Genomic DNA, 26849 nt, shown 5'->3' with positions numbered 1-26849 from the left:
TACTAAAATGATTAAAACAAATAATTGATAATTTGCAATAGGAAAAGGTCCAAAGGTGTAAGGGTGGTGGAAGGGAAAGGGGAAAGGAAGAAGGGAAAGGAAAAATTATGAGAAAAGAAAAATAATGGAAAAGAAAGCTATGTAAATAGGGAAGAGTGGAGGGTATGAAGGGGGCACAGGTAATGGGGAAAAAATAAGAATCAAGATACATCATGTACAGGTACAAGCACCCAATAATAAATGTAAATGTATTGTATACCTAAAATGTACTAATAAAAAAAAATGTGGAAAATTTTCATCAACCCAGAAAATTCTCTTTAGCTCCTTTGCAACAGCTCACATTAACAGATCAAATATGGAAAGAAAACATAAGATCATCTTAAAATATATTTAAATATTATTTGACAAAATGCAATATAATTTTTGAATAAAATTCTTATTAAATTATGAAAAGAATAGTATTTCTTCAGCCCAGTAAAGTCATCTGTGAAAAATCTAGAGCTAATATTACAGTTAATAGTGTGAGACAATACTTTTCCCTGTGATTAGAAAAAAGGCAATTGTGTTCACTCTCACCACTGTAATTCATCATCCTACTGGAAACCCTAGCCAGTGCAATAAAGCAAGAAAAAAAAAGAAAGAAGACAAGGAGTAAGTAATAAGATAACTTTTATTTGCAGACATCATGCTCACTTATGTAGAAAATACTTTGGAATCTACAAAGATAGCTTCTAGAATTAATAAGTGAGTTTAGGAAGATATTAAAATAAAGTTCAATATGCACAAATATATTGGGATAGTAAACAGGGTGAATAAGCAGTCTAAAATTAAGATTTGATTTACAAAATCTTTTGTCTTATTTACTCAAAAAATTGTATGCATCTTTCTTTCAACTCTTTTTTGGGAAAACACTCTCATATATGTGTTTAATATTGTCCCTGAAATCTCTTTTTAAAAATTATTTCTTTCCATGCTTCAATTTAAATAATTTATATTATTGTGTCTTCATGTTCACTGATCTTTTCTTTTGAATTATCAATCTACCATTAATTCTATTAAGTAAATTTATTTCAGATATTGCATTTTTGATATTTAAAAGTTGTTTCTAATATTGACTTTTCCCTTATGATCATGATATTTTCTAGGAAATACTGATCACATCTATAATAGTTGAGTTAAAATTATTAGCTTTTATCTCTTCATCTCTTTCATTTGTGGTTCTGCTTCTCTTTCCTCCTACTTTAAAGTAACCATTTGCTTTTTTATTGCTTGTATAATAAATTTTTATTGAACATCATATATGAATGGTACATTGTCGAGTGTTTTTATATTTCTTTCTCTAAAAAGTGTTGGCTCTAATCTGCTTGCCAATCAGATCCATGCATTCAAAACTTGTTTTTTAAGCTTTGTTAGGTCTAAAGTCATGACCCTCCAGGTCCTTTACAATTCCTTAAGGGTTTGATGAGAGTTCCCTGTTCTGGCTGGAAAGAATATAAATATCTCCCAGACTTTCTCAAATTCTATGAATTCTTCAAGTTAGTGTTCCTGGTAGTTATTTCCCCCACAAGCTGCTTTTGTGGGGTTTCATTGGGGATGTTGTATCTATTTCTCTACACAGATTGGTTTTGTCTCCAATAATCTATCCTGCAAATTCTGGCTTCCCCAAACTCATCAAAATCCAATATTTGTCTTTTAAGCTCAGCAAAATCTTCACTGCTGTCTTTGAGATCTCCCCCCTCTTTGTCATCTTCCAGAAATGGATCTATAAGCAGAAAGTTAGGGCAATAGCAGGCTACATTTCTGTGTCTATTTTCTTTGTAATTACAATCATCATATGCCTGTCATTTAAATGTCTAAGTTACTTTATATACTTTCTCATTTTTCTAGTTGCTTATGATATATAGATGTTTTGTACCAGTTAGAAATACAAATCAACTAAGTTTGATTTTAAGAAAGAGTTCAGAAATATGCTACATGTCTTTTATTTTTACCACTCATTGGGCAGAACTAATGCTATTGAGAAGATATGATTATAAATATATGTGCACCAATAGTTGGTCCTCCTAATTTCATAAAACAATACTGAACATCAAAAACAGATAGACCTCAATGAAATAAAGATGGGTGACTTTAGTATCCTATTCTCACCACTGGACATATCATCTAGACAAAAAAAATCAACAAACTATCAGAGTTAAACTACAATACAGAAAAACTGGACTTAATGTAAGTATAGATATATTTGATCCAATAAATATAGAGTACATCTTTTTAGCAGCTATTGAATGTTCTCCAAAATAAATAATAGTTCAGGACATAAACCAAGTTTAAACAAATATAAGGAAATTAAAATAATTTCTTGCATCTTATCAGGTTGTAATGAATGAAACTAGAAATCAATTATAAGAGAAACTATACAAACACATGAATATTAAAGGATTCACTTTCTTTTCTTTTGGTACCAGGGATCAAACTCAGGACCTCGGGCTTGCAAGGCAGGTGAAGGAACCACTGAGCTAAATCCCCAGCCCTTGAAGAATTCACTTTTGAATGTTTAATGAATCATTGAAGTAATCAGGGAGGAAATTAAAGAATTCCTACAATCAAATGAAAATGGAAACACAATATACCAGAGTCTCTGGGATGTAGCAAAGGCATTTCTAAGATGGAACTTTATAGCTATGAGTGCATACATTTAAAAATAGACAGATCTGAAATAAGTAACCTTATGATGCATCTGTGAGTATTAGAAAATGAAGAACAAGCCAAAAAGGAAAACCATTAGAGAAATAATAAAGATCTGAACCAAAAATCAATGAACTAGAATAAAGAACAATATAAAGAATTAATAAAACAAGGAATTGGTTCTTTAAAAATATAAGCAATATTGTTAAGGCCTTTGCTAAAGTAAAAGAGAGAGAGAAAGTAAGGATGAGGAAGGAAGGGAGGAAGGGAGGGAGATGGGAAGGGGGAGAGAGATCTTCAATCATTGTAATTAGAGAGAAAAAGATGATTTTACAACAGATACTATGTGTTATGTCTTGTGTCTAGATGTTCCCCAAAGCTTCATGGTGTCATAGGTGGGGCTTTTTCAGAGGTGGCTGGATCTAGAGTGTATGATTCTGGAAATTGATTCATGGTGCAATGCTAGGCTCAAGGGCACTAGGATTAAGGGTGTGAGAGCTACCTGCTCCAACTAGTTTGGATAAGATATTAGGGGCAGGGCTGGGGATTTAGCTCAGTGGTTTCGCTGCCTGCTGTGCAAGCTCAAGGACCCGAGTTCGATCCCCGGTACCAAAAAAAGAGATATTAGGGGCAGAAAGATGTTGTTAAGGCCCCTTGTTGCATTTGCTGTCTTCCACTTGCCATGAATTGTTTCTCCCCTGTGATGCTGCTCTGCCAAGCCACGCTGCCTTGATGCCAGCTGATTATGGACTGAAAACTCAACAAACTGTGAGCTAATTCACAGCTCCTTTAACTTTGGGTGTCAGGTATTTTCTCCCAGCAATAATGAAAGTGACTGTGACACTACTGAAATCTAGAGGATCATTAGCAACTATTTTGAAAACCTATATTTCAATAAGTTGGAGAATCTGGAAGTGAATAAATTGGTAGACATATAGCCTCCAAGATTGGTTCTAAAAGTGAATAAATTTCTACACATATGACTTCCAAAATTGGACCAACAGTATATTAAAATATTAAATACATCAATAACAAGCAATGAGATGGAAGCAGTACTGAAAAGTCTCCCAACAAAGAAAAACCCAGGACCAGACAGTTTCACTGCTGAATTTTAAAGATCTTTAAAGAAAAACCAACATCAATCTTCCACAAACTGTTCCATGACATATAAAGGAAAGCCATCATTCAAACTCATTCTACAAAGCCAGTATAACCATGCTGTCAAAACCAGATAAGGACACAAACATAAAGAAGACTATGGACCCATGTCCTTAATGAACATGGACGCCAAAATCATCAATAAAATACTTACAAATCAGATTCAACATCAAATTAAAAATAACATATGCTATAATAAAGTCAATTACATTCTAGAGATACTCTTGCAAATCAATAAATGTATTGCAGCACATAAATAGAATATAGGATAAAAATCACAGTCATATCAATAGATGAAAAAACTGACAAAATTCAAAATTGCTTCATGATAAAAGCTCTGAAGAAACTAGGTTTAGTGTGAGCTTAACCTCAAAATAATAAAAAAAATCTATGTATGACAAATCCATTGTAAATGAGGAAAACTTAAAAGATTCCTGTAATGTCAGGAACAAAACACGGGCATTCACTTTTGGCACTCTTATTTAATACACAAATGGGCAAGAAACGGAAATGAAAGGGATGCAAATATCAAAGGAGGAAGTTCAATTAATTTGCAAATGATATGATTCTACTCTTGTAGGGCCTTAAAGATTCCACCAAAAGAATCTCAGAACTAATAAAGAATAGGAGAAGAAAACCAAGCAAGTTGAGAGGGAGACACCAGTGAAGAAAATGGGATAAAATTTGAAAGTGTGAAGGAACGTTGGCTACCCTCAAAATTGCAAAAGTAGTTGCATTTGAGGATGAGAAGATTTTGGTAGCTCTTTAAGGGTATGTAAAAGGAAGGACTAAAGATAAATGAGTGAGATTTTTCTCTATCTTAATCTTATAAATTCAGTCAACTCATACTTTGAGTTTGCAGGAGATTCTTTTATAGTCAAAATCGAAAGCAACCAAATTACAGAAATTCTGTAGAGACAGAATGGATATGTAATTAGAAATTAAAATAAGAAAACAGAGGTGCAGTTGTACTTTTTAGTTTCTAATCAATGAATGCAATTGTCTTTTATATATAAAGTGAATTTTTAGTTGCCATGAGTCCTGTAAAAACAGTATCTTTAATGACTGGTTCCTGTCCATGTTTTTCCTGCCTTATGATTTTATTTTCTTATCCTTCTCACATTTAGTCTGGAATCCCTTCTTCATTCCTTGGCCTGGTTTTTTTAGCAACAAGGGGCTCATTACTGCAAAATTAAAAAGCCATAAGCAACGGGAGTTCGTGAGGCAAACTGTAGAGAGGAAAAACTCTCATATTACCATCATAACCACTCTGAATTACTGGGTGGCACCAGGAAGCTCACTGGTACCTTGGCATATGTCAGTGAGAACCTGGTAATTTGGGTAGTTTAAAAGTGGGTATGGAATTGTCATTAAGCTGTCATCCAGGTCGTGTATGTACGTACGTGTGTGTGTGTGTGTGTGTGTGTGTGTGTGTGTGTGTGTGTGTAAGAGGCAGGAAATGAGAATGGAAAAAGAGAAAAGGGGAGGAGAGTGTTGAATCAACCCTAGGCTCTGCTAACTTCACGTATTGACTATGTATGTGTGTGGTCAGTACTCCAACACTATTATCTCTCTTTTTCCATGTATCTTGTTATTTTGTTAGCAGCCCTCCTCTGGACCCTTCAAGTGGTTGGTTGAATGGCTCTGTCCACTCTGCTTCTTTACTGAGGGACTAGTCTAGCAGAAAGAATAGAAATCAAATTTCACAATGCACTTTTCTTTCAAACAACTGAAAGACAAGCAACTAAATGCTGAGAAAATGAGAAATGGAGATTGGGATCAGCAGGAGATAGACACACGAGTAGATGAAAGAACTTTCCTTACTGTGAAATCCGATTCAGACACATGAACATCATTTGTGTTTGAAATCAGAATCTGAGCATATAAAACAACTCCTGAAAGCATGTGGCTATCTATAGCAAGAGGTTGACCAATTTAGTCACATTTTCTTTCTCCTTGAAGAAAATATGAGTTTACAGTGAGAGAAAACACAGTGTCCAACTTTCTTCCTATACTGTCCTCAGATGTAGGTTCTGATGAGTTACTGAATCACACGGCCAGATCTCAGGGCCACTGAACCCTTTTACTCATCCAAATATGGCTAGTCTAAATATCTGAATTCAAAAGCAAAGATGTATATGCTTAATTAGTTAAAAAGTACAGTGCACTGTACCACACAGGAGGCTGGGTTTTATGTTCATTTTGAGAGTCCGTATATCAGATTCTTTTCAAAGATATAGTGATTCGTTCCTCCCAGCCTTTTAGTGACGAACTTCTCATGGTTGACAAACTCACTACATTTTGATGTAAATACAGACAGCCATGAACCAGGCAGATGGGAGATAGTAACATTATCAATCCACTCACCTATTCCCAACAAGCAGGGCCAAGGTTATTTCCTCTTTGCAAGGAATAAATCAAAGCTCATAAGGAAAGAACCCTAGGTTGAATGAAGTTCCAACCCTCTAGCTCTCCTTTTACCTGCCTCATTGCTCTCCTTATGGAGGGGCACTTTTCCCAACCCCTTCTGACCTTGGCTATGAAAGCCTCTGATGTCTTTCCCTGGCATTCCTCCTCTTTCATCTGTGGCCATTACTGCATGTTCAAATGCCAGGTCAATGACTCCATTGTGCCTGCAATAACGTTCAACTCCTTCTTTCAATTACTTCTCTCATATTGGAAAAGAGGAAAAAGCTCAACTTAATCTCTATTTAGTCTATGAAAGTATTTTAGTACTGCAAATAAATTATCTAAATAAGTTGGGAAATCGTCCACTTTCTCATTAAATGCTAAGGATGGTACCACATGGCTATGAACTGTGCATGGTTATAGAAGTTAAGAAAATAACCTGAAAGGATAAGACCACCGATGAAGGCTGGTGGCAGTTAGCAGGCATGGAGCTGTGGCTCGTGTAGTATCTGCTATGCCATCAACCTGGGGCTCCAGGATTAAAAGGATCATTTAGAGGGCCTTGTGTAAACCATATTCCTTGGATATATAGTGTGCATTAATCCACCCATATTTGTAAAATCATTGTCTTTTTCTTTCTCCTTCCCTTCTGCTTCTTGTTATAGCTTCCACTTATAACTTGCTCTATTCATTTCATGGGTTGCTGGAAGGATCAGGAACCGAGAGTGATAACAGTAACAGCAATAGTTACCATTTATTGTATACCTTCAATGTAGGCATTAATATCCTTACTTTAATAATCAAACAACCTTAAGATGAGAATATCATTATTTCAGCTTGCCTGGTTGTACCACCATCATTCACTCTCAGAAATGTACTAGTTGAAGGGATAAATTATATAGTCAACCACTCTAGAAGTATAACATTAAATGCAGAATTTCACTCACAAAAACAAATCTTTGTAACACATTCAGGTGCACATTGGGTAATCAGGGGTGTAGTTGTACCTATCTTGCATAAAAGTGGTTTCTTAAGAAAATGAGACATTTTGGACATTAGGTTGTTTTTAAAGTTATCTCCATCTGCATAAATGAAAGCCACTCTCTAGGTCAACCATAACATATTATAGTTACCTGTTGACCTTTTGATAGACATTGAGCCATTTAGCTCATTCATTTCTCTTTTTCTTGTTTAGTTTATTGGTACATTTTAGGTATATAATACAGTTACATTCATCATTGGGAATTTGTACCCTTACATGATGTATCTTGGTTCTTACTTTTTTTCCCCATTCCCCTGCCCTTCCTTCACCTCCTCCACCCTTCCCTATTTACAGAGACTTTGTTTCAATGTTTTTCCTTTTCTCCTATTTTTCCCTTCTTTCCTTTCCCCTACCCCTCCCACTTCCCCTACTCCTTCAAACATTTTCTTCCTATTTCACAATATCAATTATACATTTTGATTCTTATTTACACTTTTAGTTTTTGACACCAGAGAAACTATTCGGTAATCAGGTTGCATCAGTCTCACTTCAGTCCAGTTGAACCAGAACTTCTGTGGGTAGAAGTGGGGAAATGGTGTTGGTCAAAAGTTCTCCAAAGAGAGCTTTCACAGTGTGGCCAGAGGGGGTGATTGGCAGTAAGTAATCAAGCTCAAGGAGATAATAGTGCAGGATATTAGGCCAATGGGAATGGTAAGGGACACATCAAAACTGGATGGGGGTTATTTTCAGGGAGGCTGAAGCATTGGCAGTATTGCCATTTGTAGATGGTGTGATGGGCCCACAGGATGGAGATGAAAAATATTGGTAGCAACTGTTCTCTTTTGAAACATGTTTATTTTGACCTAATGAGTTGTGCTATTGTTTAAAAAGCAATATGTTTTATTGAACAGACAGAGCCTGTTTTTCACCTGCAATATGTTTCTCTCTACAACTTTATTTGGATCTGTTGTAATTTCTTAAAGTATGTGCTTTTGTCTATGTATGTGTGTACAGGTGTGTATGTGTGTGTGTATACATGTGTGTGTGTGTGTGTGTATCTGCCTGTCAGTTGGAAAGTTACACAGGGAGAGGATTATTCAAAATTGTTACATAAATGGGTGGTGTATGAACATAGAACTTGTATCTATTATCATTGTGTTTTTTCTAAAGGAAAAACCTTATATTATTTTTTTCAGAATATACTCTCTGAAAAAGGAGAGAAGTACTTCATTTTTCTTTCTTCGTTTTTTTTGATGCCAGAGATCGAACTCAGGACCTTCCACTTGCAAGGCAGGCGATGGAACCACTGAGCTAAATCCCTGGCCCAGTACTTCATTTTTCAAAGACTTGAAGTCACAGAGGTTAGATTGGTAGACGAGAGCTATGCTATACATCATCACAGACCTTAAGTTAGAGATGAAACTTTCTAATGATTAATTTAATGTTCTGTAAAAATTGATGTATGCTGAAAAAGAGGTTTCACCATTTTTCCAATTCATAGGAGTATTTTTAGAGGATCATTGAACTATTTTATGGTTATTTATTGGAATAAATGTTTATTTTCCTTTGAAATGCCCTAAATCATTCCCTAATCTCTTTGCTATAATTTTTCCATAGAGAGGAAAGTAACATTTCAGTTGATGGGATTTCAATGTGCTGGGAGCTCAGCTCCTGTTTCAGGTGCCTGGGGACTCAGGCGGCCAGGCAGGATCTGCTCCTTCCTGGTGCAGGTCACCACAGCTTAGAATCACTGAGTTCCTTGCTGACAACTCCAAGTAACTCACATTCTTTCCTTTATGGGTTTTTTTTTTCTTTGAGAATAATATTTAGCCCATTCTAGGATTCTATTCTAAAAGATCATTTCTCAAGTTTCCACAACCTGTTGCTCTCCCCAAGCCTCAATCTTAACTCTAATTCTTCAATCTCATCCCTTTTCTCTAACAACTTGCCCTTGTTTTCTTTGGAGAGAGAAGGACTCGGGTATAGAAGTGAGCAGAGGCTTTAAATACTGCGTGACCAGTTATACTTCACCGCAAACAAACATTAGCCATTCATGGCGGTGAAAGGGTGAGGCACAAGATGTCCTAGGCAGGAAATGGGACCAGTCTCCCCTCAGTCAGGCATGGTAAGGGTGGAGGGAGGAGGGCATGAATAGGACCCCTCCTTTCCTTCATTACATGATGCTGATTATTTAGGTACAAGGAAGTAGTAGTACATTCAAAGATATTACTTAGACTCAAAGTCTGGCCTCTTCACCTATGTAAAATAAGAAAGTTTAGTATTGGAGCCAGTGTGGTGGAGCACTCCTTTAATCTCAGCATTATTGGAGGCTGAGGCAGGAGGATGGCATGGTCAATCCCGTCTGGGCAACATAGTGACGTAAGGAGACCCTCTATCAAAAGGGGGAAGGGGAGGAGGATGGGTTGGGGAAGGGAGGGGCAGGGGAGGAGGAGAAGGCATAATATTTCAAGGGTAGAAAAATAACTCTTAGATTTTAATTCCCTTAGACTGGTGGACCAGCAGAAATAAAAATTAATTAAAACACAAACCTTAAATGCTACTACTCCTACCCATGCTTCTCTTCGTGATCAAATGTTGAGTAGAAGAAAAGGTGATTTCTGCAAAAGCCCCTGTCATGGAGATCTGACGAGGTCCATGGAAATAAGTCCCCAGCAGCCTGATGGCCCATAAAAGTTATTAAAAATCCCACGAGGTATAAGGAGGCTGGGCACCTAGTCAAGACAGTGATGTCCTTATGAAATGAAACATAAAATAAGCAACTATTTGACACAGAATGAGGCTGGTTATAAAAGGGCAAAGGGAAGCCAGGTGGGGATTGAAGTCTGGAGAAGAAGGCCAATAAAGAAAGCAATCCTAAAGTTTGCTGGGAAATGCTTTCAGGGTCCCACTTGCTAAGTGGAATTCCTGAAGCGGGGAAGGCTAGACGGGTCCAGAAGCAACCTTTCACATAATAAGGAAGGTCTGTAAGTCAAAGGAAATGAAGGAATCTAGACTTGAGATTAGCGAAGGAAGGTGCAGGCATGAAAGGGAGGGTATCAGTACACCAGATTTACTCAGTGAATTGCTACGATCGTTTGTGTGTGTGCCTGTCACCCTCATTAGACTGTCCACATCTCAAAGGACGGGATCATGCCTCACATTTATGTTCTGCATATAATATGAGCTTAGTAAATGCTTGTTTCAATAGAATGAGCATATGAGTAGAGTCATAAATGGAGGTGTTCACTATCATCCTTGGCTGTGAGTTTAGGATTTTTGCTGAATCCTAGACAGATAACTGTTCATCTTCCTTTACACAACACCACAGCTCATGACAATATTTAGAGCATTAGACAGGGATGGTGGTGCATGATTGTAACCCCAGAATTCAGGAGGCTGAGGCAGGATGATTGCCATGAGTTGGAAGCCAGCCTGGGCTACAAAGTGAGTTCAAGGCCAGCCTAAGCTACACAGAGAGACAGTATTTAAAAAAAACAAAAACAGACAAAAAATATTTACAGCATTGTGCCACCAACATCAACCAAAAAAATGCTTGCTTTTGGCTCTTTGAAGGAACACTCCAGTGAAGAGTTAAATTGACTTTAAATTTAGCAGCACTGGGCAAGAATAGAAATGTTCTAATCCTGTCTCCTCCTACGGAATGTGAATTGTGGTCACAGTAATATGTTTTTGCCTCCTGTGATTTAGATCAAGTTTCACAGACCAGACAGGGCGTAGGGAGCCAGGCTGCAGAGCCACGGTCCCTGGTAAGCAGTGTCACACCTCCTTGGACAGCAAAGAGTGCCATGTGTGCCCTGGCGTTAAGACACCTCACCCGGCTTGTCTGCTCCCCTGCCTGGTTTCTCTGCCCAGTGTGCATGTTGAGCTTGGCTTCCTGTTCTGCAAACTGGACAAGGCAGTGCTATGCAAGTGTGAAGGGTACCTGGAGGAGGCTGCCTCTGAAAAAACACCCAGGGCCTGGGTTTACCTCCAACTTTTAGGTCTTCACTTTCTATAAGAAAATAAGGTCACTGGCTCTTAAATTTCCACTGGAGAAGGCTGAATTGGCCCAGTAGGGTGATGCTATTTGGATAGTTCTGTCTCTGCAAAGCAAGCCAGGCAGATGTCAGGATGGCATGTCTTCAGGAGAAAACAAAAGGAAAAGGTTCCCGCACAGGACCCTATGGAAATGGTCCTCCCCATCCTCTGCTGGTTTCAACACTGCTTCATCTCTCTGTCACTGTATGGGCCCAGGGTCTTTGCTTAGAAAGAAATGGGTCATTTCACCCATTGCACTTCAACAACTCTCTTAAATGTAGATATCATCCGAGAATTTAAGTCCACCAAGGAAGTAAAGACTTTTTAACCTTTAGAGGAAAATACTGTGGAGTTTCCAGTCTTTCCCTTGGCTTCCCATCAGTGTCAACCCTTCCTTACCCCAAGAGTGCTGCTTAAAAGCATGATAACTGGATAATTAAATGCTCTCTGGGAACAGTAATTAAGATTATACCGAGGAAATTTGGCTTCAGGGAAAAAAAGGAGAGAAGAATGGAAATGAGAAATTTAAGGAGCAAGTAAATTTTAATTGGTATATATTCTATATATTGATCTTGCTGACCTGGGATTATGCATCATATGGAACAAGACTGTCCAATCAGATGAGATGAGAATTCTTTGCACATTTTCTTCCCTTGTATATGTAATATCATAATCCATATTAGGGAAGAAACAACCTCTACATTTCAAAAAAAATTCTCTGTCACTTTCTAAAAGCCACACAGATATAAAAATATTAAGATCTCATCAAAGTTTAGCTCAGACTCACAAAGAAAAACAAAGATCCATTCCAAACTACCTACTTTCTCCTAATAACATATTAAGTAGTAACTAAGCATACTGACTCTTAAATTATCTGTCCAAAATTTTTTCTTGTCTGTATTGTTAACAAAGAATATTCATCGGTGGAGAAGTTAATGCATGAATTCTATGTACACTCCTAAAAGGTAGGAGCAATACCACATATAATTTTCTCTATGGGGCTCATTCCTTCAACTGTCTGATTATTGTTGTTCGGCTCATCCTTGATTATCTACCTTCAGTTGATAAGCTTTTTAGTTTTTAGTTTTTATTTATTTAACTAACTGAATGTTTAAAAATCCTTGGTTATAATTGATCATAACTACTTAATTGTTCTATTTTTTTTTCTTTTTCTTCTCCTTAGTGAATGTATTTTCCTAACTAGGTGTTTTTTGGTATTTCACTTTCCAAAACCTCTGCCTTATTTTTTCATACTTTAGGAAGCATGATTTTCTCTAATATGGGTATAGCAGTTGACATATTTCATATTTGTTAACAAATTCCTATTGTGCTGTTACAGTGTAAAGTCTCTACCTTTGATCAAGAACAATCACAAAGCTGGGACTCTCAGAAAGTAATGTATTTATTCCAGAATAAAACATCTAGTTTGAGTCCCAGGAACATATTCCAAATAACTGATTATGTTGCTGAAAACATATCCATTTTTCACTGGCCTTCTGAATCTAAACTTCTCATAAATCAGTAAGGCTTCTAAGTGTAAACTTGCAAAGATCAGACAAAATGATTTCCTGGACAATAAAAAGAACTATGTAGCAATAAAAGAAACTATGTAACCCCTACAGAATTTTATTTTCTGTCGGTAAGAAACAATGGTCAGAATATTTTCATGAACAAGTGGGTCATCATGGCCGTATTTTAGATATTTGTGTCAGAGAGTCAGACCCTGCACTAACCCACAGGCTAGACTTTCTATTGTGAGGGAAAGGTGGTTTGAGGGGAGGATAGGTGTTACCCAAGTGCCCAGAAGCTTTTATCTACAAAGCCAACAAAGCAAACTGTGACCCCTTTGGTCTTAATATGGCAGATGCAGACAGTCCCAGAAAAAATTACATTGCAGTCACTTATAGAGATTTACAGGCAAGCCTGGTACTCATAGCAATAAGGAGACACTTTAGATGGTGGACAGACAGTGCCTGGGGCCCCTCTAACTGGCTCCATGATGGTTTATAAAATCATCACCGGTGGTCTTACCATTTGAAAACAGATTTAAGGGAAATAAATATATACATATTTATAAACTTGAAGATCTCCACTAAAGAAAAACAGACTAAGACCCATAAAATCAATCCATTGTTGTCCATTTGGCTGGCCCTACTTGCTCCAGAGGCCAAAGCACTTTCACTGGGCTGCCTTGCCAGTGGCCTTGGGCCCCCCAGGAATCACTGACTATACCTTGACTCATTGCCCTACGGAAGCCAGATTGGCTCCTGTATCTCTGTCTTGAGGCTTCAGTTTAGAACCTTGGCCTTTCTTCCCTCTTAGAAAAGATAAAAAGCCACCAATAAGGATGAAGGATCAAATAAAAACACCAAGGTAAATCCATCCTTTAAAAAAAATTGCCAAAATTAAATAAATCAAACAAACCAGATTAAACAAAATTAAACAAATAAAAAATTTTGGTATTTGAAGTAAACAATTTGTGGAAAACCTTGGCAAGAGGAAGTACATGAGCAAAGGTAAGTGTTTCCAAACAGAGGCTAAATTCCTTATTTTACTAAGACCTTAAACAAGAATGTAATCACAAACTTTATTCTGATTGGTCAACATGAGTTGTATTTTGAGTAGTTTTTTAGAAATTCAAAATTAATGAATAGAAAAAAATAATTTAATTCCAGTATTTAGAATATACAATTCTTTTTAAAACTATAGGAAAAGAATTGTTTGGAACAGTATATATCAAAAATGAGAATTATTTGTCTTAAATATTCCTTTATAATAGTGTTTTGTAACCATTTTGGGATCAAGGGCCAGTTTTGTGAAAGACAATTTTTCCTAGGACCTGGGGGTGGGGCATGATATCAAGATGACTCAAGCACATTATAATTCTTGTGCACTTTATTTCTATTATTATTATTATTACATTGTAATACTTTAAGAAATAATTCTACAGCTCACCATAAAGCAGGATCAGTGGGAGCCCTAAGCTTGTTTTCCTGTAACTAGATGGTTCTATCTGGAGGTGACGGAGACAGTGACATCTGAAGTGTGTTGCTTATGTCCAGTCTCCTCTGTCAACTTGGTTTGGTTTCTGTTACTGCCTCACAAAGAAAGGATGTTGGAAACGCCTCAGGATATTTTGCCTTGACTTTAATCCCCAATACATGGCAATCTGAAGTGCCCTCAAACATCTTTTAAGGCCACTATAATTTGTAATCTCAAGCAATTGAGCTTTCAGCATGGACAAAGTGAATTCACCTGGTCTATTCACAAATGAGTTATGGGTCCAATTCTTCTCACTTTGGGGGTCTTCTGTGATTGGGCAGTAATGTTCAAACTCTTTGAAACCTGAGATCGGTGATCATGTGTCAGTTGGGAGAAAGAAAGCCTTGGGCTCAGTCTCTTTCTAAAGCTCTGCTGATGTTTGAAACATGTCAAAAATCACAAGGTTCACTCACCACTCCCATAATTCCAATTTGGCTTGAAGGCAACCACTTTATCTGCTTACTTGAACATAGTTGTTCTTTGTCCTTAAATGGACAAACTGAATTCATTGAGCAGGTTGAATATGTCACACAAGCAAGTGTTGTAGTCCACTCTGTGTCACTGGAATGTGATTTCTTGAGTTCTGTGGACCAGATTTCCTAACTCAAAACTCTGGCCAGTGTTTACCTTCAGAAAGCCATGTCATTTCTGTGTATAAGGAAGACATGTGTGTTCTGTGTCCATCTCTTCACAGAACGTGGGAATAGATGTGAATTAAGGGCATGTACTTTGTGGTTGTTAATTTTAATCACATCTACAAACATTGTTAAGATCAACTGGCATTTTTCAGCTAGATGGCATTTCCAGGTGGATAACACAGTGTGTAGACTCACATTCAGAAGCAACCCCTTTGACCCAAGTAGAAAAACCAGGAGGTTATGGAGTTGTGGCAGCTTCTCCATCTGTGCGTGTGTGACACAATATGACATATTCAGTTTTCAAAGAATTGAATAGTTTTTCAACTGTAGTGTTGGTTGGCAAAATAAAAAAATGTGCAGATAACGTAGCCTCATGCAAATCCTCCTGAAAAATAGATTGTACAGAAGCAACATTGTCACCTTGTTGCAAACACCAGTAGATTTGTGCCTATGGATTGTGGACCACAGTGACACATTAATCCTCTCTAGTAATTGTGCCTCAGTATCCTCTGATATTTCATCAATTTGTCTAGTTATGGTGCTTTCCAAAAGAGGAATATGAGCTAGCTTTTTGACTACATCCTCTCCTCTCAAATGTCCTTAGCAGCAGACAGGATCAATTTTTCACTAGTAGCAAAGGGCTTCTTGGCTTTAGCAATGCAGTTATCCACTAAGAATGATGCTGTTGGGGTGGAATGCAGAAACATTTAATGAAGTAGTGCCCTTCGATAACTGCTTTTCTTCTTTGTGTTCATGTTTTACCTTTGGAAAAACTCCAAAGACTTGTTTTTTAATGTAAGGTGCTTGGTCTCCATGTGTCCAAGCAGTTTTGAGGAGCTTATGGCTTTGTAGGATAGCCAGTTACCAAACACTATACATAGGTGAATCTGTTGTGATGAAACGGGAATTTAAGGGGAACTTTTGTTATTTTCTTTTAAATGTAGCCATCTTTTGTTGGAAATCTTTCAGTCTTCTTCTGTTATCATTTGGTGTTCTTTCCATTTCAAAGAAGTTTTCCACAAACACTTGATTTTTACTCATTTTGGCTAGATTTGCTTGGTGGCTTATCAAAACTGTGACTGATGGGAAGACACCGAATCACCCCGGTGCAGACAGGCAGGTCTGCCCATGCCCTGTGGAGGTCCTGAGTCACGCGGAAGATGCCAAACAACTCCACTGCATACAGGCAGGTCTGCCCACGCCCTACCGAGGTCTCCAGGCACGCAGAAGCACCGAATCACCCCACTGCAGACAGGTAGCCACCTAGTTCCATACTACAAAGATGCAGAGGACACCAGACCACCAGATCAAGGTACTGAGTCCTGCGGCTCCCAGCCCAGAGGAAAGGGTTTTGGGCCACCAACCCTCCCACTGCTCCCAGACCAGAGGTAGGGGCTTCTGAGCCGCCATCCCACTGCTCCTGGCCCAGAGGAAGGGGCTTCCCAGCCACCAACCCTCCCGCTGCTCTCAGCCCACAGGAAAGGGCTTTTGGGTCACCATCCCTACCGCTGCTCCCGGCCCCTGTCCCACCTCTCCCAGCTCAGAGGAGGTAATCCGTGCAGGTGCTAACAGCCCCGGGCCCCAGTCGAAATGAGAAAAACACGTAAATAAGTCTCAAAACCAGACTTCCAGATCACCTACAGCAACCCCAAAGGGAAACGAGATGGAACACTCTGATACTCAACCACCTGGACCCAATGAACTGGCAACAAAAGGGGATCTGGAAAAAAATGAAATCAGAAATAATTTCTCAGATAACAGGAGAAATTGTGCTCCTAGTGCAAGACATGATTAATAAATCTAGAGAGGAGCTCAGGAACATGATGGAATCCCAACATAAGAAACAAATGGAATACATAAAACAGATGCAAATAGATTTCCAGGATATGAAAAAACTCCATTGAAAGTCTACACAGCAGAATGAGCCAGTGTGAGGACAGAATTTCAGGTATAGAAGATAAGATTACAATTAGTGACCAGGAAAAGAAAAATTGCTTTAAAATTGTAAAGGACCATGAGAAATCAATCCAGCAGCTGCTAGATGATGCAAAGAAGAATAACATAAGACTGATTGGGCTCAATGAAGAAACAGGAGAGAGTGCAGATGACATAAAAAATCTCTTCACAAAAATAATGGCAGAAAACTTCCCAAGCAGGGGAAAAGAACTTGACATACAGAGAAGTGAGGCATATAGGACTCCAAATAGCCTTGATCAAAAAAAAAATCTAAACATAGGCATATAATTGTTAAGATTCCAGAAACACAACAGAAGAACAAACTTCCACAAGCAGTCAGAGAAAATAAACAAATCACATACAAAGGAAAGCCCATCAGAATCACAGCAGACTTCTCAACACAAACCATCAAGGCAAGAAGAGCTTGGAATGACATATTCCAAGCCCTAAAAGAAAACAGCCTCCAACCCAGATTGATGTACCCTGCAAAGCTATCTTTCAAAATGGATGCAGAAATAAGATACTTTCATGACAAAGAGGACCTTAGGAACTTCATGAATACCAAATGAGCACTCCAAAGAATTTGACACAATATCCTAGGAACATACATTGAGGATCACAACCCCAGGAAGCAAAGCAGAATGAACCCAGCTGGCATGACAAGAAATTAAATGTAAAAGGGGAGAACCCGACAAAAAGAAAAAGTCATGGCAATGAGAAGTCAATACAATGTTAATGGTCTTAATTCACCAATCAAAAGAAATAGACTGGCAGAATGGGTCAAGAAGCAAAATCCAACAATATGCTGCATACAAGAAACACACTTAATTCAAAAGGAAACTCATAGACTGAAAGTGAAAGGGTGGAAAACAATACCCCATGTGACAGGAACCCAAAAAAAAGAAGGAGTAGCTATCCTCTTTGCAGATCAAGTAGATTTCAAACCAACACTGATTAAGAGAGATGGAGAAGGACACTACATCCTTATAAAGGGAAGAATCCAAGAGGAAGAGATGACAATCATAAATATCTATGCACCAACCACTAGTGTGCACAACTATATAAAACAAATACTAACGGACACGAAAAGTCATATATGCACTAATACAATTGTAGTGGGGGACCTCAACACCCCACTGTCACAAATAGATAGATCAACTAGACTAAAAATAAGTAATGAAATACTAGAACTCAATCAAACTCTTGAACAAATGAACTTAACAGATGTTTACAGAGTCTTCCACCCCACAAAATCAGAATACACATTCTTCTCAGCTGTACATGGGTCGTTCTCCAAAATAGACCACATACTCACACATAGAACATGTTTAAGTTAGTGCAAAAGAATTGAAGTTATCCCCTGTATATGATAAGATGAAATTGGAGATCCATAGCAAAAGAAACTCAAAAAATTTCATAAACACATGGAAAATGAACAACACACTTCTGAATAACCAATGGGTCACAGAGGAAATTAAAGAAGAAATCAGACAGTTCCTTCAATTAAATGACAATGACAATACAACATATCGGACTCTATGGGACACAATGAAAGCAGTCTTATGAGGGAAATTCATAGCAGTGAATATGCATATTAGGAAAACAGAAGGAGCCCAATTAAACAACCTGATGCTGCACTTCAAGCTTCTAGAAAAAGAAGAACAGGACAACCCCAGAGCTCATACAAGGGAGGAAATTATAAAGATCAGAGGAGAAATCAATGCAATGGAGACTAAGAGAATGATACAAAAAATCAATGAAGCCAAGAGTTGGTTCTTCAAAAGAATCAACAAAATTGACAAACCTTTAGCCAACCTTTGTCAGAAAAAGGAAAGAAAAGGCCTAAAGCCATGCAATTAGGAATGAAAAGGCTGAAATTACAACAGACCCAGCAGAAATACAGAGGATCATCAATACCTACTTCCGGAACCTATACGCCAATAAAATGGACAACATAGAAGAAGTGGACAGATTCCTAGATACATATGAATTACCAAAGTTGAACGAAGAAGACCTAAAAATTCTGAACAACCCAATATCAACCAATGAAATTGAAAATGTAATTAAAAACTTATCAACTAAGAAAAGTCCAGGCCCTGATGGCTTTACTGCTGAATTCTACAAGACATTTAGAGAGGAACTGCTGCCGCTACTGTTTAAACTCTTCAATGAAATTGAAAGGGAAGCAATACTCCCAAATTCATTCCTGGAAGCAAGCATCACCTTGATCCCCAAAGCAGAGAAAGACCCAACTGAAAAAGAGAACTATAGGCCAATCTCACTAATGAACATAGATGCAAAAATCCTTAATAAGATACTGGCAAACAGAATGCAGAAGATCATCAAGAAGATCTTACACCCTGATCAAGTGGGGTTCATCCCAGTGATGCAGGGATGGTTCAACATATGAAAATCAATCAATGTAATACACTATATCAATAGAGCCAAGGACAAAACCCATATGATTATCTCCATAGATGCAGAAAAAGCATTTGACAAAATCCAACATGCATTTATGATGAAAACCCTACAAAAAATTGGAATAGATGGTCTCTACCTCAAACTGATAGAAGCCATCTATGAAAAACCAACAGGCAATATCATACTAAATGGTCAAAAACTGAAATCCTTCACACTAAAATCAGGAACAAGACAAGGATGTCCACTATCACTACTCCTGTTCAATACAGTTCTGGAAACATTAGCCATGGCAATTAGACAAGAGAAAGAAATAAAAGGAATAAAGATAGGAAATGAAGAAGTCAAGTTGTCATTATATGCAGATGACATGATATTCTATATAGAAGACCCCAAGAACTCCACCAAAAGTCTTCTAGACTTAATAACCAAATTCAGTCAAGTAGCTGCTTACAAGGTCAACTCATGAAAATCAATAGCTTTCCTCTACAAAAATGACAGACTCACTCAGAGAGAAATAGGGCAAATAATTCCTTTCACAATAGCATCCAAAAAACTGAAATGCCTAAGAATCAACCTAATGAAAGAAATCAAAGACCTCTTCTCTGAAAACTATGGCACTCTGAAAAGAGAGATTGAAGATGATATCAGAAAATGGACAGACATCCCCTGCTCCTGGGTAGAAAGGATTAATATAGTGAAAATGGCCATACTTCCAAAACTGCTATATATTTAATGCAATTCCAATTGAGATTCCAGCAGCATAGTTCATGGACCTTGAGAAAACTATCCAAAAATTCATTTGGAACAAGAAGAGACCCAGAATAGCAAAGCAATTCTAGGTAACAGAGACATGGTAAGGGGTATCAGAATCCCCAACCTACAACTGTACTACAAACCTACTGTGATAAAAACACCATGGGATTGGCAAAGAAACAGACCTGAGGACCAGTGGAACAGATTAGAAGATGCAGAAACAACGCCAGACACTCTCAGCCATCTCCTCTTCGATAAAGGAGCCAAACACCCTCACTGGAGGAAAGATAGCCTCTTTAATAAATAGTTCTGGAAAAATTGGGCTTCAACTTGCCAAAGATTAAAGCTAGACCTATATCTCTCACCATGCACTAAAGTAAAATCAAAGTGGATTAAAGATCTAAATATTAAAATAGAAACTCTGAATCAGTTGGAGCAGAGGTTAGGTAGAACTCTTGAAGACATCAGTGTAGGAAAAGATTTTATGAACAAAACCTCAGTTGCCCGTGAACTAGCACAAACAATCAACAAATGGGATCTCTTCTTATTAAAAGGCTTCTGCACAGCAAGAGAAACCACCAGCTGTGTGAAGAGACAACCCACAATGTGGGAAAAAATCTTCACCTGCTCTTCCTCAGACAAAGATCTACTATCTCGAATCTATAAAGAACTTAAAAAGATCCGACCTCCCAAATTTAAAGACCCAATCCGATAATGGGCATCTGAAATGAACAGACATTTCTCAGACAAAGAAGTAGAAATAGCAAATAAATACATGAAAAAATGTTCAACGTCACTGGTCATTTGAGAGATGCAAATGAAAACAACACTGAGATTCCACTTCACTCCAGAAAGAATGGCTGCTATCATGAAATCAACAAATAAATGCTGGTGGGGCTGTGGGGAAAGAGGCACAGTGTTCCACTGCTGGTGGGAGTGTAGACTGGTGCAACCACTGTGGAAATCAGTATGGAGATACCTCAAAGAACTAGGACTGGAAGCCTCATTTGACCCCGCTATTCCTCTGCTGGGGATCTTCCCCAAAGAATTAAAAGAATCATACCACAGTGTTATATGTACACCCATGTTCATAGCAGCACAGTTTGCGATAGCTAAAACTTGGAAACAGCCCAAATGCCCATCAACTGGAGACTGGATAAAGAAAATGTAGGGTTTTTTTTCTAAAATGGAGCACTACTCAGCCATAAAAAATGAGAAATTAGAGACATTTATAGCTAAGTGGATGCACATTGAGGTGATACTCTTAAGTGAAATAAATAGGGCAAACATGTATAAATACTGAATAGTTTCTCTGGTGTGAGAAACTGAAAGTGTAAATAAGGACTGAATGTATAATAGGTAATGTGAAATAGGAAGAAAAGGGGCAAAGGGGAAGGAAGTGGGAGGGCTAGGGCAAAGGATAGAAGGGAATGGGATTAATATGAGAAAATGGAAAAATAGGAACAAAATCTTTGTAAATAGGGAGGAATGGAGGGGTTTAAGGGAGAGCTGGGCAAGGATGAAAAATAAGAACCAAGAGAGACTGTGTAAAGGTGCAAATTTCCAATGATGATTGTCATTATATTGTATACCTAAAATGTACCAATGATTAGAATGAATAATCGATAATGAAAAATAGGAAGAAAAGGTCCAAAAGGGTCGGGGTAGTGGGAGGGGCAGGGGAAAGGAAAGAAGGGAAAGGAAAAATGCTGAGAAATGGAAAAAATGGAAACAAAGTCTTTGTAAATAGGGAAGGGTGGAGGGCATGAAGGGAGGGCTAGGAATGGGGAAAAAATAAGAACCAAGATGCATCATGTAAAGGTACAATTCCCAATGAGAAATGTAACTGTGCTGTATACCTACAATGTACCAATAAAAGAATTCAATACAGAAAAAAAAAACTGTGACTGAGACAAGTGTGCAGTGCTGGACCAAAAAGTGGAGATGGAGTGGTAAATAAGACAGGCCATGTGCAGAATAAAATAAGTGTCCCATTCTGACTTAAAGCTACACCAGATGTTGCTTGTCACTTGCCAGTCATAGATCGTGTTTTGATATGAGTCTGCATGCAATTGGTTTATTATAGTTTCTGGGCAGTCAGAATGCTAAGCTATATTTGCAGCTGCTATCCTATGCCAGCATCATTGTTTCAGCTCCACCTCGGAGCATCAGGCATTAGATTTTCCTAAGGAACACACAGCTAGATCATCCTCATATGCACAGTTTACAGTAGGACTTAGGTTCCTTTGATGATTTAATGCTGCCACTGTTCTGGTAGGAAGCAAAGCTCAAGCTGTACTCTGAGCAGTGGGGAGCACCTGAAAATACAGGTGAGGTTTCATTTGCTTGATAGCTGCTCACCTCCTACTTTGTAGCTCAGTTACTCCTATGATCCAGGGTTGGGCACCCCTGCTTTATAAGGTAGCTTGTGTACCATGAGAAGGTCTGGCTAGCTTTTCCTCATGGACATTAAAACATTTTATAAGATATCCAGCATTTACTCTGTAAAGTACTGGAACATATGAAGTGGTCTCTATTCTCTTAAGGCTTATCACAGAGATAGACATATGCAGATAAAAGGGGGTTAAACAAGAGACAAAAGTATAATAAGGGTCAGAGCAGGAATGGGAAGGATAGATTCACCTAAAATTGACTTGCTAAACAATCAACTTTCCAAATGACTTACCCTATTTATTTTTCTTTTAATTTTTGTAATTATTTTTTTATCTTCTTAACTGCTATTTTAGAAATATCTATTCACTTTGCCCCAGGTTTCTGCTATTGTTTATTATTGGAAGGTTTTGAAGGTGGATGAATTTGAAAGGTAAATGATGACTTATTAATGAGTATAAAGTTTTGAAAAAAATATTTGGATTGATTTGTTCAGATTTTAACATATTCACGAAATGTTCGTGGTCAAGACCATGATTTGTAGAAATATACTCTATATTATTAGTATAAATATTCTATAAATACATTCAGGAGACTATAATCCTAAGAAAGTCAATCAGTTTTCTGAGATAGCTACTGAGTTGAAAGAGCACTGACAAAAGTCATTTTTCTGTGCTGTCTATATGCCAAAGATGAACATAAATAGGTAAAAATGGATGAATTATAGAAAGAAAGAAACCCCTGGAGGTAATGAACTCGAGAACTTGGTTCTAATAACATTTACCTTGCTCCTTTCAGTTGACAAGAAATAAGAAGGGTCTGAGATGTTACCCTCCTTGCAAGCTATCAAGTAACCTGCCACAAATTCATGAGTGCTAGTAGAAGACATGAAACTTTTGGTTCAAAGATAAAGAACTGTATTCCTCATACTACCAGCAGTAGCCAAAGTGCCAAAGTGCCAGAGCCCCTAGTCCCAGGTAATCTAAAGAAGACCTAGTGACATTTACACTCACAGTGAGCTATATTACAGAAAAGAAATACGGATCTTAGGAAACTAAATGGAAAGTAAATCTGCTTACCCTTTACATTAGAATAGTGTTCTAGCTATTCATTATACAAACATGAGTCATTCCATCTCCTTAAAAACATTTAGAAACCCCTCAAAACTCCTCAGAATGGTCTCCAATCCAACATACTCCTGTATCCATCTCAGTTCTGCAAGTTAACGTATCTTTCTTAACTAACTATGCTGTATGTCACCTCAGTCAAGAATCCTAACCAACACACACTATGGCAGAAAGACTTCCTTTCTAAATGGTCTCTCCTACTCTCTTATGAAAGCAGAATAACACAGATTTATTTCAGAATATTTTGAGAATGCAAAGGGATATAAAAAGCAATCATTTTTAAATTATGTGAGGAAATTGCCTCCATTTAAATTTGGAATCTGTTCTTGTTTCACAGCAGGTGACTAGATTTATATTTCTCTTCTGATGGAGTGAGAGAACAGAAATATATTTTGGGTTACAGGAAAATATTTTAAGAGGTATCAACTTCTATTTCAGCTTACTTCAGCTTTTATAGATAGAAAATCATGAAATTAATACTATTAGCTAGGACCCTTGTCCTCATCTTCCAATTGACCCTTGCTTTTTTCTTATGAGAGTTTTTACTAAACTAACTGCTAAATAATACCATTAGTATGTCATCTGCCAAAATTATTTAAGATGAATATCTGGCCAAAATCTTGTCTGAGAATAAAACATGGCTGAGGTTGTGGTTCAGAGTGAAGGCCCTGGGTTCAATCCCCAATACAATATAGGAAAAAAATAAATAGAGAGAGAGAGAGAGAGAGAGAGAGAGAGAGAGAGAGAGAGAGAGAGAGAGAGAAAACAAGCAAGCTATATTTTAACATGAAATTCACAACACAAAATCATTAGGCAGGAAGTAAAGGAAGTACTGATGGTGGAACACAGTACCATGAGTTGGGTCAGGGAGATGGGGCAGGGATCAGCAAAAGCTACTAAGCATCACTGTAACCAAAGCATATCAGGTGCTTCCTTTAAAGTCAACAGACAAAGTTTGACCCCTAAGAGAAAGAGGTCCTTGTTTTGTTCATGGTGCCAACATTGTAGACTTTGAAATCCCTGACCCATATCTATCTATAGTTCAAGAGCAAAATGGTGTGCGACTCACAGAGTGTGCTTGAAAATCATATATTTAATCAATTGAAGGAAGACTCTGCCAGCAATCTTCCTGCTGGGATGCACTGGATGCCTCCTCACTCCCTCAGCTGCTCAGGAAACTGGATAAATCCCCACAGACAACAACTCCCAAATAATTGTAATAATAAATCTTGAATTGATGTTCTTGCAATCATCATTTAAATGAAAACTTCATTTGCTTATAGGGAGATTTTCATACTCCCAACAGGATTTCCTTGGAACAAAGGGGTTCTTTTCCCACCTTTGTGGACGGACTCTGTACAGATTGTGTTTATGGAAGGGGGAGAGCACTGGGGATGGAGATGGTGGTTTCTCCCACTCTAGGCCCAGCTGCTTTCTCCATTAGTGGCTGGTGGCAGCCTTCTCCACATCCCTGGGCAGTGGAAGGGTGAGCGGCTGGAATGCCAAGCTTGAACTTAGTCTGAGAAAATAAACTCCCATCCAAGGACAGATGTGAGGTTACTAGTCCTTAACTGCCCTGAAGACCTCACTGTGTTTGCCTTTGGGTTTAGACATGTAGAAGAATGCATACATCAAATTGTTGTTTCTTTCTTATCCTCGTCATCGTCCTTGTCCTCTTCCTCCTCCTCCTCTTCCTCTTCCTCTTCCTCTCCTTCTCCTTCTCCTTCTCCTTCTCCTTCTCCTTCTCCTTCTCCTCCTTCTCCTTCTACATTGGAGTTAAGTCTAGCCATTCTGGATTATTCAATAAAGTCCTATTGATAATTCATAGAAAGTGTAATTTTAGCTGAACTGTGAATTATGAGTCATGTTCTCAGTCAGCAAAGAAAATTCCAATTATGAAAGGAGTAAAGCTGGAAGAAACCCTGTAGTACTGGATTGGAATCTAAGGTCTCATGATTTTATATATAGAAATAGATTTACATATAGCTATGGATATAGACGTATATATAGTTTTTATATATATAGTTTTTGTCTAGAAAAGTCTGTTGAGAAGGCTCCAACAAAAATAATAAAGCAAATCTAATGCCCATATTTTCATTTCTAAATATCACTCCTCAGTACAAGGAACTGGGGAGTTTATGGAGAAATGTCTGTTCTCAGGCTTTTGTGACACCCCAACTACAACATGTGCCTAAAGCTTTGTGATGTGTCAGAAAGAAGGAAGGGATCAAAAATCAGCAGGAAATATGAGAAGGGCCTAAAAGCCAGCTTTCAAGGACTTCCACTGAATCTGAGGCCATTTGATCACCAATATGTGTGAGAGAGAAACAGACCTGGGGCTTGAGGTAGTCAGAGACAGAGACACAGACAGAATATCAAAGTGTCACAAAATTTTAAGGTCTAGAAATCTGTACATTGTACATATACTCAACAATAACGTACTGTTCACTTAAAATTTGTTAAAAGAATAGACATTATTAGATATCTCAAAGTAGTTAGAAGAGAGAAATTTCAATGTACTGAAATAAAGAAGTAATAAAAATTTTAGATGACAGATATACTAATTGCTCTTAACTGATCATTACCAAAATGACTACATAAATCAAAATATCACCTTGTGTCTCATAAACATGTACAAAGATTATTTGCAAATCATCTGTTATCTACTAAAGTGGGATCACTAAAATTTTTTTTGGAGGTTGACATTTAGAGAATCTGGTTGAAAGGGGTACAGGAATTTTGGATATTGTTTATGTAATTTTTCCACAAGTCTCAAATTATTTCAAAAAAAAGTCAAGCACATTTAAAAACAGGAGGCACTGGAAAGGGAGACAAATGAAAGAAGATTGAGGAAATACTGATGATGGTTGAAGTTGCACATTATATACTCGGCAGACCATTCTACTAAATTCTATGTTACTATGTCTAGGTGAATCTTATTCATAATAAAAAATGAAAAAATATAAAAGGGAACCCATATAATTTTGATCTAAGAAGGTCTCCTGTTTCCAGCCTCATGGTACCAGCAAATCTAAGCCCTGACAGTCACATCCACGTGTTTTTTCCTGAAAAGCAAATGGGGACATGTGGCCTTGAGTCTTCTTACCTGCTGCAACCCACCAAATCACTACCAACTGGAGGAATAGTCTCTCTGAAACGCACCTTTCAGTATTTTATTCTCCCTCAAGCACACAAATCTTTCACTCACTTCCCATGCCAACAGGAGAAATTCTGAGCTTTGATATCTAA

Source organism: Heterocephalus glaber, unplaced genomic scaffold, assembly GCF_053883595.1.
Source record: "Heterocephalus glaber isolate CG9 unplaced genomic scaffold, H.glaber_assembly_v1.0 deba00000809, whole genome shotgun sequence".
Classification (NCBI taxonomy): domain Eukaryota; kingdom Metazoa; phylum Chordata; class Mammalia; order Rodentia; family Bathyergidae; genus Heterocephalus; species Heterocephalus glaber.
This window is presented reverse-complemented; position numbering follows the sequence as displayed.